The sequence below is a fragment of the Condylura cristata genome, unplaced genomic scaffold, assembly GCF_000260355.1.
Source record: "Condylura cristata isolate star-nosed mole 26May11 unplaced genomic scaffold, ConCri1.0 scaffold00010, whole genome shotgun sequence".
Lineage (NCBI taxonomy): Eukaryota > Metazoa > Chordata > Mammalia > Eulipotyphla > Talpidae > Condylura > Condylura cristata.
The window spans coordinates 51,211,759-51,228,299 of NW_004567111.1; the positions used below are offsets into that span (position 1 = coordinate 51,211,759).

A 16,541-nucleotide genomic window follows, 5' to 3' on the forward strand; every position below is an offset into this window, starting at 1 on the left:
ACCTGCCCGCTGCTCCCCTCAGCAGTGTACTTCGTCGATCTGCCTGTTCTGCTCCTCACTCTGTCTCTGGTGAATCCTCTTACCGCCCCCCTGCACCTCTGGCCTGTACCCCAGTTCTGTATGTATAAATAAATAAATCTTAAAAAAAAAAAGTCTCACTTGATTAAACCCTAAGGAAAATGAGTGGATCAAAAAATTTTTAGTGACAAAGTTCAAAAACCAGAAAAACTAAAAGTATCAAAAGAGACCAACAAGAATTTCAGATACAAAAATCATCAGAAATAGAATAAAAGTATCTTCGCTGTTTCATAGTAAGAGGTTTCTGCGATAAAGGCCTGTGGGTGCTTTGGTGGTGGAGGTGGTGTGATGACATTCACCCATGAATGTGTGAACCTGTGCTCCTAAATCATGTGCAGAGTTGTATACCAATGTCACCGCAATAAAAAAATAAATAAAAACTAAGAGGTTTTAAAATTAACAGAAAATAAACTGAGTGTGAATAAAAAAGAAATGCTGAAAATGAAAAATAAACATTATCTCAATTAAAATTTCAACAAACAAATGAAATATATTATATAAAAAAAGAATTTATAAGCTAGAAGATAAATGAAAAACTATAATATGGTCCTCCCAGAGACAAAGATATGGAGATTTACTAAACGTTAAAAACAAGATTCCAAATGTTGAGTTGCACAGTGAAGGATGTGCATAGCATCCATAGCACATGGAATGATCTATAATCTTTGAATTCAAGTACCAGAAAGAAATGCTTTACACTTACTCACAGCTGAACAGGTCAAATCATGGAGTTCAAGTTTGTAGGTGGTATCTGTGGTGGAAATATAAAGTCAACTCCCTTCCTGTATTTGGCCTTGAAGATGGTTCAAATTCAACCCAGAATGTCATTGTCAAGCTTATCATCAAAAACGGAGATGTCACATATGCGTGCATGTTAGGAGTATGTTACATGAGGAAGCCAAGGCACGGTAACTGACTGCTACACGTGCTTGGAGCCTCTGGACATCAACTATAGAAAAATCAAGAGCCAGAACTATAAGGAAGAATTTGAGTAACGCATGTAGATGAGTTTATTGATGAAGTAATAAAGTACAGTGAGAGAATGTGTGGCATCACTCCATCGTCATCACAGAAACACTCTGTACCAGTGGAAGTGAGCCTTGGTTCAGGGCACGAGAAGACATGCATGTGGAGGAAGCGGAGGAAGAGAAGATGAGATGTTGGAGCTATTCCCTGACCTGATCACCAAAGAAACTACCAAGACTTAGACAAGGCTGGACTTGCTTCCTCACTACACTACAGGAGTCGGTCTCCCCAAAGGAGAAAGGCAGCAGAGCAAGAGTGCAAGACATCACTGCCACAGGGCCAGAGATCCTGCTCCAAGTGCTCAGGATACAGAAACACAGATACAGGAACTACCCCAAATCTCCTGAAAGATCTATGAGCCAATGAATAGTAGACTCAGTTGGGATTTAGTACAACTGACTGCCTGTGGATTTAAAAGCATCTGACTATGTAGACAGATTAAGAAGCAACCATAGGCAGCTATGACAATATTTTAATGTTTGAACAATTTTTAAAATATATTTTAAGACAGTGGTACAGAGCTTTCTATGGTTTTTGAATCATAACCTACAGGTTTGAGCAAACAGTGTTTCCCAAGGGTTGTTCCTGACCCCTTGTAAACAAATTGTAACTTTATTCAAATTTTTGAGGCCCGGACGGATTTGGGATGTTTTGACTCACCAGCAGAGGATGTGGCCACCTGGTGACTTCTTTGTTACTAAATTTGATATACCCATTTCTCACAGTTTGGCTTTTGGCTTGAACCATGTTTACACTGTTCTAAGAATCCTGAGATTTATGCTGCTGCTGTTTCATTCAAAGGCCAAATCAATAAAATATATTGGCATCTACTTTTTGCGAATACCCATTTCCCACAGTTTAGTTTCTGGTTTGTTCCATGCTTGAAATTTTCTAAGAATCCTGAGATTTATGCTGCTGCTGTTATAGTCAAAGGACAAATCAGTAAAACATTGGCATCTATTCCCCCCTCCCCCAAGCAAGTGGTAATAAATATGAAAACTCACTGACTAGCAGCCATTTTGCACAGACAGAATGCATTCAAATGGAAGGCTTCTCTTGGATTATTTAATCCAGTTGCACTGAACAGTTGGAAAAAACAGTAAAATTTAAGACATTTTATAAGGCATTAATATATAGTATTTCTCCTTCCCCACAAGTCTTGAATTCCAGGTTAAGGTGCTCAGCCTTTGTTCCACAGCACTGACATTATACAAGTTTATTTACTAGCAACAGCATAACAAGATTTAAAAAAATGTGATGGAGAGAAAAATATCAGGTACCATACACTTGTGGTTTTGACCTGGATAAACAAAGCAAGACATTTTAGCAGTAAGAGAAGAGGATTTAGAGGGGCAGGCAGTAAGTGATATGGTGGTAATGAAAATGATGCATTCAGTATAACTTAAAAGTTTAATTTTAAAAAGCTGTGGTACAGCTAGATAAGCCAGACAGTGGAAAACTGGAGTTAAACAAAGTGATAGAGACCTGAATTAACAATTCACGTAATTTGAAGAGACGCAGAATTAAATGATACTGTCCAGGGAGCGAGTGAGTGTGTGTTTGTGTATGTGTGTATGCACTTATGTAAAAAAAGTCAACCACCGAATCATAGGAAACACATATGTTAGAGAAAGAAGTTGTAGTTACTAACAAAAACTAAAATGGACCACTCAGAAAAGTAGGAGAATGTAGGCCAAAAAAATCAAGGATCTAGAAATATAGAAGCAAAACAAGGATTGAAAAGTGTCCGTGGGGATTGATGATCAAGAGGATCTTGGGAATTTTTGTTATAAGAGTTCTGTCTTTCTGTACCTACCACCTTTCTTCATGTAAAAAGGAAGAAGTGATTGAATGAATTCCTGCAGTTCTAGCTCCAGCAAGAATTGTAAAGGCCAATTGCCACACAGGACCCAGTTTCTTAGGAAGTCATAGTTAATAAGAGGAATAAGCTTCAGCCAGGGCGTGATGCTCACAACCAGCTCAAGGACAAAGGCAGAACTTTCGGAACTCCACCCCTGACTTCATGAACCAGCACTTCTGGTAATTAAGGGTGTAACAGAAGCATCAGAGGGACACAACAAAGGTGGGTCCCATTCAAGGTTTCTGACTGCATCCTAATTTCTGATCAGGCAGCCAGTAAATTTTTTCTCCTCTCCCCTTTCTTACTCCATATGTAAATAAATCTTCCAATCTTTTTTTATTTCTGTTTGTCTGCCTGGGTCTTGTTCTGTATTCCTAAGAGTGTGGTAAGGACTCACTAATAGGTCATCTTGTTCTCTGCCCTGCCCATCACCCTACTTATCCCAGGTTTGCCCATTAGTTTTAGGATAAGCAATCCATTGCTTGCTATTGAAACGAAGGACTTTTGCAACTGTAATAAAGCACTTTGGGGTCATATCTGAGATTCCAAATCCTTCAACATTTTCCTCTCATAATAGGTGAGTTAATAAAAATTGTTCATAAGAACTATTATTGTTTTATAATAAAACTACATAAGACTGCCTTTAAAAATTAAATGTAAGCACTTCATTTAAAAAAATTGAACATAAATATAAACAGAAGGATAGTTAAAGAAATTAGATAGTGAAGGTCTAATATACGTATAACTGAAAAGAGAAACTGGTAACACAGTCAATAATGGACTAACAATGGTTCAGGTTGTTAAAAAGAAATCTTCAAAGATTCTAATTCTAAGATAAGACAATCAATGATAGGAGATTAGCATGAATTAGATACAAAATTATCATTTACTTACCTGGACAAGTGGATCAAACTATAATGGTGACTGTAAATTCACTCTAATCCTATGTACTAACATCTTAGAACTTCATGCAAAGCAAATATTCTAAGCAAATATTCTCAAAGAATGCATGTGGGTCTTGTTAGAGAAAATAAGAATCCAGTCATGCATCATTAGGTCATAACTACGTTTTTTCTTTGTTATACATATTCTCACAAGTGAGAACCCACACTCATTTTTCAGTGCCATCTCATATTTCAGTGGTGATTGGAAATGTTCCATTAGTAAGATAACCCAAGTTAGGTAAAACAGGGTCTTGAAAAATAACTTCCATTAATGAAATTAAATAGAGTAGAAAAAAAAAAATCAAGGTTCATCCATTTTGCCTGCCCTCCACTAATTCTCTTTATGCATTATAAATCACTCTCAGATGAGTATAGCAAAGATATCACCATTCCCAGTGGATGGGTAAAGATGCTAAAATTTAATGAATTAAATGATTTGATGAAAGTTACACAGGAAGATGGGGAGGGGAAATCACATCAAAACCTTATGTTTTAGGCTGTTTTAGGCCCCTCCCTGGTGGCGCAGCAGGTTGGAGTGCTGTACTGCGAAGCTAACCCAAGCCATGACCACTTCAGTGCGAGTCTGATCCCTGCCCCAGAAGTGAACATGGCAGGGTAAACCTCTACTGTCTCGCCCACTGCTCCCCTCACAGTATACTCTGTCAATCTGCCTGTTCTGCTCCCCACTCTGTCTCTGGTGAGTCCTCTTGCCACCCCTACACCTCTGCCTGTACCCCAGTCCTGTGTGCATAAATAAATAAACCTTTAAAAAAAACCTTATGTTTTTAATTCAATGTGTAAACTATTGAGCTATTACTCTGAATAAATCAAACATAAAAATATATGTTCAGGGCTCTCCCTGGTGACACAACGGGTTAAAGCACCACATTATGAAGCTCTCCAAAGCTACTTCAGCACGAGTTTGATCTCTGGTCAGGGAGCTGACCCATATGGTGAGGCAGACTTCTTCTGACCCACCTGCTGCTCCCCTCAGCAGTGTATTTTATCGATCTGCCTGTTCTGCTCCCCACTCTGTCTCTGGTGAATCCTCTCACTGCCCCTGCACCTCTGGCCTGTATCCCAGTTCTGTATGAATAAATAAATAAATCTTCAGAAAAAGTCATTAAAAAATATATATGTTCAAATTAGGAAATGTTATATAAGTTAATATTTAAAGCATTTAAAATACCTAACATGGTAGGTAAATAATGCTAATAAATTGCTAATTTAGTTCTGCAAGATAGTGGCATTGTGGAACTGGCTATTTATAAGTATAGACAGTATTATTAGCAGATGAAATGATAGTTACCTAAAAATCTAAAATCTAAAGTGAATCTCACCATCTCCACCTGGCAAAAAATGGATTGGGGGTATATTAGAAATAAATTGGTAAAAGACTGATAATTAAAGCTGAGTGACCAATACATCGTTATTTCTTTGTGTCCACAATAAGTTGTTTTTAAAAAAATCTTCATTTATATCAACAATTTTACATAACCGTATGTAACAAAGAATACATAGCCCTTCAGACTTACAGAGATTTTTATGAATAAAGCAGTAGTAGTGGGCATTAACCCAACAATTACTAAACATTTTTGCAATCCACTTGGCAATCTGAATTGATTTAATATACTTTGTGGTATTATTAAATAAGCCAGAAGCAAAATACTTTACTTCTAGAGAATAGGTAACAGACAAATTGTTACCTGAAATGAATGACCATGAATGATCTCTAAAATGAATGAACAACCTTGGAAAAGTTACACTTTAAAAAGCATAAACAGTTAAAGCAAATCATCCAGCATATAAGACAGGTCCTTAAATAACACTGCTTTGTTCAAGGTCCTTTCTTACAACCTTGACAGGAAAAAATTCGATATTCAGCAAGAATCACTTATATGGTGTTTGCACATTCTGCCCATATCTATGTGGGTTTTAACTGGATAATCTGGTTTCCTACCACACCTCAAAAATGTGCACAATAGGTTTTTCAGTCGTCCCAGTCTGAGTGTGAGGGGTGTGTGTGTGAGTATGCCCTACAATGGAAGGGTGTCCTGTCCAAGGGTTGGTGCCCACTTGGCATTCTGTTGCTTGGGATAGGCTGTGGCCATGCACACCCCTAAACAGGAATCAGAGAGTTGGAAAAGAGATAAATGAATACAAATGATTATCCAATATGACATGTCTAGGGTCCTAATTTAGAAGCTTGTTGATTCTTTTGGCCAGATTCAGAATATGCCACAGAAACTAAATTCTCATTTATGTCAACTAGTCTTGTAGTTAAAACTGGTTTTAAATTTCTCTTGAAGCCAGTTTCCAAGAACCTATGAAGGACTTTAAATGAGGACATACCCTATGACCAAATGAAACTAGTACAAAGTATCAGCATAGTCATGCTACAAAATATTTCAAGTTCTCATGTCAAATATGATCAATATGTGAATTATAATAGCAAATGTCAATGTTAAAGTAGATAATAACACATGGGCTCCTGTGAAGTTAGCAGAGTAGATGAAAATGCTAATTTTCTGCAGTGCTTAAATGTTTTTCATTAGGAAATGAAATTTCCTCACTACTGGAAAACAGTGACTGGCATAAATGAATTCAGATTCCATATTAAATAATCTACATTCTTTTAAACATCCATCTGCTCTCCTTTATGACAAAGACTACAAGTACTGTTTTTCATAAAAACCCTTACAATCTAGCCTATTTTATTAAGATAACTAAGGCTAATCTTATTTCTCACAAATTTTAAATGCATCTAACACGCTGTATGATAACATAAAGGAAGTATAAAACAGGAAACTAGGAAAGATAAAAATACTACATCTTTACTCTGCCAGGTTAAATAAACATTTTACAGTAGCCCTGGCCTGCTATAACTTTGTCTAATGAAACGAATGGTGAAAAAAATCTCATGTTATCTTGAAAAAAGAAAGAACAAAAAACCCAAAAGTATACTTATCTCCTCTCCTTCTATAATCTTTTCTCCTCCTCTTCCTGTGGTTTTTGAGATACATGTATACTCCTGAACATTAATAAATCCCATAAATCAAAAATCACATTAATTCTCCTACCATACTGAATCTTCCACATACGCTTCCATAGAATTTCCTTGATGTATCAAAGTACATAGTATAGTAAAGTACAGATGAACTTACAACAGCAAAATTTCTCTCTATGTAGGCTGGAGAAAAGAATATTACCAGAAATAATTCACTATATTTTGACCTCCCTTAGAAAACATACTTGGTTTTAAGCCAGGCTAACAGAAAAGCTTTCATATAAACTCATTAGTGCATGCAGAACAGAGAAACAGAATTTTCTATTTATTAGTTAAACCTCATCTCTGGTTTTGTTGGGAAATCTGGTATAAGTGACAGTTTCAACTACATTGTTTTCTAAAACTTTTCAAATTTTTATTAACTTGCAATAGATTCTGAAATCCACCAGAAACCTTTCGGTAAAGCAATTTTACTCCGCATAATATCAAGTTAAACCCTGCAAATTAAAAGTCAGAAAACCTGTGCAGTTCACAATATTTTTACTAGCCATCATTCTCCCAAGGATTTATAGATGTCATAAAATGAATGAAATCAGCATTTTCTGATACATGCAGCATGGCTTTTCATGAATGGGTACTTAAGTGTGAAGATGGATTAACTCTCTGATCTTGATTTAATGAGTTTGTCTTTGCGGGAATACACTGTACAGATGCTCAATCACTCTACTCTACAGTCATTTAAATCAATCCATTTAAGAGCTTTGAGAACTGCAATCACTTGTCCTTATTTGGGCATACTATATTCACTAAAGTTTAAAGATTGAGAATAAATTCAATCATATGTTACCTCTTCCATCCAATAAAGTACTAATTCCTGTCAATTCTGCCTCCTTCAGGTAAATAAAATATTATCTCTTCTCTGCTACCTACACTGCCCTTCCATTTAATCTGTTGACAAACCCTGCCAAAGCCTACCTTCTCAATATTAACTAAAATCCCTCTCTCTGCTATATATAAGCTTTAGTCATACTCTACTGACATCCACACGAGCCTTGTAGTTTCACCTCCTCTAATTCCTTCCCCCAATCACTGAAGTTATCTTTCTAAAATGCAAATCCAGTTATAGCACAACTTTCAAAGATTTGGGGATCAAGTCTTACCAGGTCCCTCCAGAATTTCTCCAGGACCTAGCCAGCCCCCAGCCCCGCCCCCTGTTGCCCAATACTCTAGCAAACCAATCTTAGTTCTCTGACTGAGAAGCAGCCAAACTTTTAGCTGAAGTTCATAGAAAGAAACCCATAAAACTGAAAGCACGGTAAGTTAAACATAAGTTTGCCGACTTTTTATTTTGCCAAAGTAAAAAAAAAAAAAAACTTCAACTAGAAATGAAACCTACAATTTGCTAACACTTACCTTTTACAAAATTTTAAAAAGAATTAAAACTTTTTGGAATAAATTTAATTTTAAATATAGAAAACTCATTTTATTGAGCTTTGAAATTTTTTACTGCACATTGGTAAAAACTACTACGTGAACCTGTTCACTGAAACCAGGGTCCACACTCTCAGGCCTTTCTGTCCCTGCACACACTGACCTTTTGCGGAAGCATCCTTTTCTTCCCCATCGTCCTTTCCATCTGCTAACTACTAATGATCCTTCAACACCCACCTTAAGAGACCATTCTTTTAAATTTTATTTTCCTTTCAAGTTTTAATGTGCCACGAACAACAGGAAAATTTTGTTAAAATGAAGATTCTGGTCACAAAAAATCTTGTCTTGTTTCTACATTTAGTTTCTAAGCCAATACAAATCCAATTATTCCAGCACTGTTTGTCGAAAGAAAATCCTTTCTCTACTAAACTGCATTTATTCCTTTGTCAAATATCATCAGTGTGTGTATCTTTCTAGACACTCTACTCTGTTCTACTGATCTTTTGTCTAAGCCATATTATCAGACAACTATCTTGAAGGCTCAGACCCAAAGATGAAAAGCATTCTATAAAAAGGGACCTGGAATGTTCTGGCCCTCGATGCCTATGTTTTCTTTCTAGGTAAGTATACTTTGTAAAATCTTGTCCTTTCAATTAACTAACAGCCCTGGGTAACTGCTACAATGATTTTGCTTTCTTGATTAAAAGAACACAAAGACCAAGGACTAAATGTTTCATTCCTGCCTAAATGGGTCAAGATTAATTCCTCCTTTGCCTTCTTTGCTAGGATTGGTACTTCCCAAGTTATATGGAAAATGACACACAGGTCTGATTTATAGGCCCACAGGCCCATTAGACAGTTAACTATAACCAAGACAATTATCATAACTGTAAAATAGGAATTTTTAGTTGAAAATACTGTTTAGAAATCAGAGTGCCTGTGTGCGCTAATATGAGTACAAGTGAGCACAGAAAGTAGCTGAAGCTTACACATCATCCTGAAAGTGAGCAAAACCCTCAAAAAGCCAAGATCTTTTAAAAATAATCACCAACTACCCAATAGACAACTGTTGGGCTTTTTGCTATACAAGGAAGACAGGTGAATACCGAGGACATTCTAAAAAAGATGAAAAAACTTTGAGTGGACCTCCCTTCATTAAGAATGAAACTGGATTAAAATACATGCAGACACTTCAGAGTCTGACAAGGGAGTTACACTCTGACACTGGCCAGAATGGAGACAGCAGAAACAATTAGCATGAAGTTGCCTCTTCTGAAAGGGAAAGGAATATCACAGTGCAGTGAGTGGGCACCATTCTCCCTGCTTCTACCTTATAAGTAGCCACCCTGGACTACAAGACACCAGAATGCCATGAACCAGATTCCTTGATTGGGGAGCAACTGGAAACTAGGGGTAGAGCCAAACAATCATGCTTGGTATAAAACTGAATACAAACAGGCTCAGGAGCTCTTCACCAGCTTAGATCTACATGCAGGGACTTGGGATGGCTTAAAGGAGGCAAGGAGGGAAGACACATGTAAGAGACTTGGGAAAAGACTTGAAGGTGAACGAGAATGAATCATCGGATGGCTGACAATGGTGGCACTTCTATTGATGTGGTCTCATCCTCTAAAACCTGCCTAAACCCCTTGTTGTCTCTTCCTACTGTTCCCCACGACAAGGTGTCTTAGACTTGTGGCAAGCTTTCAAGCATCAGTGGCCCTTTTTCAGGCCAATGCTGTTTGTCTGGCATTTGGCCCCAAGGTCTTGGTAATTTGGGGTGTTTTAATGGGAAACTTTTATTAGGAATATCCTATTTCCTCCCCCTTTCTGAAAACTATTTCTATAAAACATCTAGCACACTAAGAGTTTGCTTTGCTTTTTGTGCATATGGATGACAGGATCCCTTTAGAGTGTTCACCTCTTAATAGTTTGGGGCCCTACTACCCTCTCAGTCGTGAGCTAACTCTTCTATTAGCTGAGGAAAAACTAACAGAAGGCATAAAAACTGCTAAAGGCTGAATGTTTTTCCCCCACCCCACCCCACCCCCCAAGTTCTTATTTTGAAATCCTAACTCCTGATGCAATGATATTAAGAGATGGGACCTCTGGGAGGTAACAAGGTCAAGAAGAAGGAGCATTCATGAATGCAATTAGTACCCAGAAAAGGAGAACACCAGAAAAATTATCTCTCCTTCTCTCCACCATGTGAGGATACAAAGAGACAGCCATCTGGAAACCAAGAATGTGACCATACTGGCACCTGATGTCAGATTTTAACCTCCAGAACTGTGAGAAAGTCACCCAGACTGTCATTAGCAGCCTGAGCTGAACTAAATAGGACATGAGCTTTTATTATAAAAGGTACATTATATGTTCCTTTACAAAATTCTAAGAGGGATTCTGTTTCCATTTCCATGTCAGGAGTGAGGAACTGCTGACACTAATCTGCTGCAGTTCCCAAGCCAGTGAGAGGAAGAAGCAGGAGTGACCCCAGTGACCCCAAATAGTCAGACTCTAAAGTTTGTCTTACCCTCTAGACTATTTCTAAAGTCTGACTGCTCAGAGAGGAATAAATCAGAATTTGAGGACCAAGTGTGAAATGCAGGAAGTTTGGTGACATTTTCACTATTTAGATAACAGAAGACAGTAACTAAATAAAAATGGTTTACAGGCATTTGGAGGACTCCTGTGGAACATTAGCTAGGTTTGCACTTGATCACTTCTGATATGCCCAGAGGTGCATTAAGATTAAAAAAAAAAAAAATGCTGCTCTGTGAATTCTCAAAATACAAAGCTGCTGCTATTCACAGGCTGGCATGGAAAATAATGATCACTTCATAATTTATCTTTCAACTGTTCTTGTACCATTTAAAAATTAGGGCTTCATTAAGGGATAGCTATGTGTGTTTTCCTTTCCTTCTCCAATTCTAGCTTTTTTTTTTTTTTTGGTCAGGGTGGATGAAATCCCCTTATTCCAATCATAACACATCAATTGCTTTAATGACTACATGTTTTAGAAAAAAACTACTCCTGCCTGTGAAAAAAAGACTCAAAATATCGTGGCACTAAGCCAGATTAAACAGGAACAGAACTAGACGCCCAGAAACAAACTCAAGCATATTAAGAAGTTATTACAAATAATGGGGGAAATGATCAATTATATTATACAAGAAAAGGTATCACCTTAATTATTTAATTATGTTTTCCAAAAAGTCAACTCTTACCTCACACTATTCATTAAAAATGAATGATAGCTTAAAAAATTACATATAAATAACAGAAACCAAGATGATACTATGATTCCCTTTCCTCATCATTATTCTTCATGCTAAAATCATACAACTAATTTGAGAGGGCAAATTCTTTGCCACCACTGGCCATTGAATATCCTCCAACCTACACACCCTGGAGGAGTCAGCAAGAAATGATGTAGGAAAGAAAATAGTGAGTGGGGAGCCCAGCAAAAAGCCAGTGTCTGAAACTATTATGTTATTTAAAAAAAAAAAAAAAAGCTAGTGCCTGGATCATCAATATAACCACAGCCATTGATCATTTATTGAGAGCCAGAAACCCTAGTAAGTGCTTTAAGCAATTAACAAAATATTATACTCACCAGTAAAACAGTGTGCAGAGAGAGAAGATGCCCACCAGTGTTAAATGAAGCAAAAGCAGGAATGCCACACAATGGGCTTTCAGACTCAAGCTTACATTCTTTGCATTTTTAAATTTAATTAAAGTAGCATTGGTCTATAAATTTTTTTCAAACTTTATTAATTTGCCATGGCTTCCATAACTAGATAATTTCAGAAGTACACATATCAAGCATACATTCTTAATCATTCTACTACACAGAACGGGGCTCAGTCCACCACCAGGAATTCCTCTCCAGAACCCGTGGACAGCTCCTGGATTGCAGGGGAAGCTGGAAGCAAGACCAGAGCGAGACAAAGACACAGGCTAGAGCTTCTGCCTGAATGCTAGGCGGGCCAGCAATTCAGGGGGAAGGAAAACTACTCCAGTGGGCACAGAGCTGCCAAGGCAACACAAAAGGGAGACTGTTCCACAATAAAGGGGAATTCTGGGCTGCTGCTATCTCCCCCTGCCTACAGCTCCATCCACCCCTATGCCACACAAACTACTAGAACTGTAGGCTAATGACGAGGAATTAGTATAAATGTAACAGTTCCCCTATTTTTGTCTCTGTTGAAAAGAACTGAACAATGATCAACACAACCTCTGACAAAGCACATTTCAGTCACCAACACTAGTCAAACTAATCCTCCCTTGGCAGAAGAGTCAATAGAGAAGACAGCAAAATGGAAAGAGAAAATGCTCAGCTATTTTAAGAGAAGTGGAATAATCTGAATAGGGTAAATACAAAAAAACAAGACAAGTTTACAAATCTTTAAATTTACAGTCTCAGCAAAACTCAAAAGAAGAATGAATGTAAATCTCACTGCAATGAAACATGAAAAAGGACCATCAGGAAACAGTATTTGAAGGTTAAAAAAAAAGTGAGAGAGGAAGTGAAGTGCAGGCTGGTAGAAAAATAAACCCAAGAAGATTTGCTCAATGAAATCTCCCAGGAAAATAGTGAAAAAAAGGAAATTATCGATGAAAAAGAGAGCTCCAGAACAGGCACCAAAAGGTGAAATATGTGCACAAAATGAATTTCAGAAAGAGAAAAGTGAAACAACGGGAGAAATAGTAGTGCATGAAGAAGTAACTAGAAAATACTAAGAGAAAACAAAACTTAAAGTGAGTTTTTCAAACTGAAATTACTCACTCAGAATTTGGCAGAACTAATCATAAAAGATCAACATGTCCCAGAATTTCTAAATGTCAGGGGGGAAAAATTCAATCGACATCTGAACCTCCATCAAGATGGGGAAAAAATAAATACATATAAATGAAATGGACACCAGGCTTTTCATCTGCCATAGTAACTGCTAAGAAAAAAAAAAAATTGAGTATGATTTCAGAGAACTCTAAAGGGCAAAGGCTGTGGCCAAAGAACTCTAAATAGTAGCTAAGTGATCATGCAGAAGAAATATACTGATTTAAAAGGATTTAAAAATAAATCTGGCATGTATCTTTTCTGCAAACAAAAATTCTTAAGCAAAGACAATATGATCAACTTTAAAATATATATTAGAATAAGAACACAGAAAAGCAGATCATAAAAGTATAAGAGAAATAGCTATGAATAACAAAGCTAGATTAGCCTGAGTTATGTGTGCTAATGAAATCATGACACAAATATTCAGCAAGGGTACTTGAAGAAAAAAAAAAGTATTACAATACTTCTTATTATTTTAACAAAAGTTAGGCAATAAGGGGAAGGAAGGAAGGAATGTGCTGAACACTCATGGTTTAGGGGAATCCAGGCATAACATTCCAGTGATAAGTATATGCAAATAGTAAGTTACCCACTATCAGGACAAAAGCTGGGCATGTACATCCTATCACAAATTCTTTTTCTTAGTTAACAGAAAGAAAACATGCTAAATAAAGCATGACAAAACACTTAAAAGGGCAAACAATAAGAAAGCATAAATAATACAAGATGCCAAACATTCAGTGCACACTAATGGGTTAAATAGCCTGTAAAAGAGGAACACTCACCTACTGGGTGAAAGAGTGACACCTCCTGGGTTATTAAATGAAGCAATATGTAAAAAATTTCCAGAAATACAGTAGTTGCTCAAAAAAGTCTATACAAAAAAACAACATTGAATGCACTAAAGTAAACCAATATTGAAAAAAAGAGGAAATGTTACTAGTCAAAATTGAAAATAAAATTCAATTAAAAAAACAAATCTCATGATGAGATCTCAAGAAAATAAAGGAAATCCTCAGAGGTCAAAGTTCAGTAAAGTGTTTCATTTTGGACCCACACAGTTTATTTGTAGAAATGTATTCTATATCCACATGCTATAAAAAAAAGAAGTCATATGTGGGAAAAATTAACAGAGTCAACACCATTTTCTTGGTTTAGGATGATTGTGGCTACAAATGACAATACCTAACCAAAATGATTTAAATGAAAAGGAGGGACTTTTTTTTTTTAAAGGATAAGGTAGGCAGTTCCAGGATGATTCAGGGTGCTGGGGATATATAGTTGCGCAGATACAGACCTTGTAAGATTGCATATATAGAATGATCTTAACTACACTAAGACAAGAAGGCAAAAAAGAGTTAAATATTTTAATAGTAGTGGTTCCAAGAGGCTGAGTCATGGAGGATTTTTTACCTCCTGCTTCATATGTATATTAATACTTTCCATAACTTTTATAACAATGAAATACATATATAAGCTTAATACTATATATATATGTATTTAACAAAGAATTAAGAGAAGTAATACTGAAGAAAGGGATTCACTTGCCCCTTGTCCATAATGATATGCAATAATGCATAATATCTCCTTTTATTTCCAATTAGTATTCTTTCAAGTTGATTTGTTATGGAAACGAGTTTTCTAAATTTCCACTACATATAGTTTTGTATCCTCTGTGCAGTATATAATACCTGTGTAAGAACTTAACAGTCCCATTTGTCACACTTTTACTTCATTGTTAATGATTACAACTTTTCTAGATAAATATAGGAAAATAAAAAAAGAACACTTTGTAGTGAGGGACCTGAAATTTTAATCATTCAAAAGCCATTTTCAAAATCACATTATATTGGAGAATTTAAATACAATTAGATAAGATTCTTTTTTCATGCACCACATTTCATAAAGATAATATTGAAACAAACCTGTAGTTTATTGCATCAATTTTTAATGGGCTCAGATTCTTTTAGATATTTAATGAATACCAGTAACCATCTGTGCTCCTAAATCTACTGTAGACAAAATGAATGTTTAGACCAAGGCAGGCCAGGAGAAACCTACACCACCCACTTGGTGCACTTCCACGGCTTCCTTCTGTTAACCTTCCCCATACCGCGAGGCATAGAACAGTCTGAGGTACTTCCCATGTGCAGACAATCAGTTATCCACTAATTTCATATGCATCTTCCCAAACTATCTTCTCCATAGCTTAAAATTAAAGTTGGAATCTCTGAATTTCAATTTCAAAACTAAACTTCACCCTAGGAAAAAAAAAATGGAGTCAAATTCCTGATTTCATACACAATGCTTGAAACCACCAAAACGGATCATAGATATATAAAAAAAGAACTGTTCCACTAAGTACACAAAGATGTCTTCTTCAGATGAGGTCCAATTTTCTCCTCAATTTTTAGTTATGATTCTATTTTTAAAATGCTGGTCAATCAGTTTCTATGGCCCTCTTTAAATATTACGAATCCTCAAGTAAAAAATTCCACTTAGTTAACCATGATACACAGAACAAACCAGCTAAGAGGCATCTGTGGTGCATCAAGTATCCTATTAGGTCATCCTGTCTCCTCTTCTCCAACCACAAGGAATGGAAATTCTTGTCTGCCTTTTTGGTTACTACTATTGTTTTTAGCAATGAGATAAAAGGTGCACTAAAAAGAGGAATCCGTAAACACCAAATTGCAAACAAAACAATCACTAAAATAAAAAATTTTGTTAACTTTGTTTCATTTTGTTTTAGAGCCTGACACATTAATCACATAATGTATAAAATGTCATATACTTCATACACAAAATTATACAAACCATAAACATCTATGATGTTAATCATCAATCACAATTAGTGGTTCAAGCCATTGGTGGAGAAAGAGGAAAGAATGAGCCCGGCACAGCACCAAGATGCTTTCTGTACTTCGTCACCTGGTCGGGACCTTCACAAGCACCTTTAGTTAGCAGATGGGGAAAAAACCCTGTTGAACAAAGAAAACTGAAACTTAAGCAGGCTATTTGGCTTAAGTCTCACAGAAAATAGAAAGAAAAGCTGGAATTTAAATCAAACTGTCTCCTTCCTCCTGTTTTCTCTCTACCACACAAAGGCTGCCTGAAGACTTCTGAAGAACAGAAGTGATCTAAGTCTTGTTGAAGAAGTTATGTTCTAAAGACAAATTTGGGTCTTGTTCGCCCCACTTATCTAAGAGTTTGACATTTTTTTTTAAGTGCTCTTTTTTTTCTTTTAAGATTTGTTTATGCATACAGAACTGGGGTACAGGCCAGAGGTGCAGAGGCGGTGAGAGGATTCACCAGAGACAGAGTGGGGAGCAGAATAGGCAGACCGACGAA

General features: G+C 36.5%; 1 protein-coding gene across 1 annotated transcript in view; it reads right to left on the reverse strand.

The window, feature by feature from the left end:
• Nucleotides 1–16,541, reverse strand: part of WDFY2 (WD repeat and FYVE domain containing 2) — a 164,885-nt gene that overhangs the window by 105,871 nt on the left and 42,473 nt on the right. The window lies entirely within an intron of this gene.